The following is a 1,216-nucleotide window of genomic DNA, read 5'->3' as shown; positions in this document are numbered from 1 at the left end:
TGGCTGGGCGGGGCGGGGCCGCCAGTGGGACTCGCCGATTGGGTCTCGGCGGAGGGGCGGGGCGGGGCGTCAAAGGAGGCCGAGCCGGCGGCTGATGATTGTGCTGGGCCGCACTGGGAGAATGGAGAGGGCGGGGCTGGAAATGACAAGGAGACCTGATTGAGCCGGAGAAAGGGACGAGCGGACAGAGGGCGGGGGACAGGGCTAAGCTATTTGAAGGGGCCTGACTGGCTGGCCTGGAAGGGCGGGGCCGCAGGGGGAGAGGCCGCCCTGATTGGACGGAGACGGGGGCGGAGAGACACAAAAGCGATCTCCCGCCGGCACCTAAAACACTAGGCGGGACCGGGTGGAGAGGGCGTGGCGTATCTTAAAGAGTGGCGGGGTCGAAGAGAGTAAAGCCAGTCCAGATTGGGCTGGGAGAGTGAGGGGGTGTGAACTAGAGGCGGGAACTGGAGAAGGAGCACCTTCCCGCGGAATGGGAGCAGGCTGGACTGAGGGGAACAGAACTGAGATCTGGCAAGCAGGTGTACAGACGAGCAAGGTCTGGAAAGGACGAAGGGAGGAGGCGAGCTAAAGAAGGGGCAGGGCTGAGGCTGCTAGCTTGGCCTGGGTCGGCAGGATGTGTGTCTAGACGATGGGGCGGGACGGAGGAAGGTGGGGGGGTCTACAAAGGGTAGAAAACATCCTGAATGGGCTATAGGGAAGCAAGACTAAGGGAAGAGAAGGGCCGAAAGGGGCTTGAAAAGCAAACAAGGTAGGCAGGGACTGGGCAGAGCTAAGAGTGGGTAGCGGAACGGGGGAAAGGGTGCTTGGGGAAAAGTGAGACTTGCAAAGAGTACAAAGGTACTGGACTGGACGGAGGGTAGGGACCCGGAACAGGGAGTCTTGGGGCGGGGGGTAGGGGGGCAGAGAACCTGGGAGAGGGCTATGACAAAAGGTCAGCAGGGCCTTCTTCCGATTGGTGGCGGGAAGGGGACGAAGCCTAGGCAACGGCGGACTTCAGATTGGATCGCCAAGGGATGGATAAGGGTGGTGAGGAGGGAGCACGGAGGGGGCCAGAGAGGAGGCGAGAGGGGAGATGCCACAGCGTTAGGAAGCTTGGTCTAGACTGAGACAACTGGAAAATGGGGCGGATTGGGTGTCAGAGAGGCCCGGGGTGGGTGGGTGTGGTGGGGGAAGAGTTGGAGAATTAGGGGCGGGGCCAGAACGAGGCGGA

The sequence above is a fragment of the Carlito syrichta genome, unplaced genomic scaffold (assembly GCF_000164805.1).
Source record: "Carlito syrichta isolate Samal-C Ts95f unplaced genomic scaffold, Tarsius_syrichta-2.0.1 Scaffold306948, whole genome shotgun sequence".
NCBI lineage: Eukaryota > Metazoa > Chordata > Mammalia > Primates > Tarsiidae > Carlito > Carlito syrichta.
The sequence above is the reverse complement of the archived record's forward strand: the minus strand, read 5'-3'. Positions refer to the sequence as shown.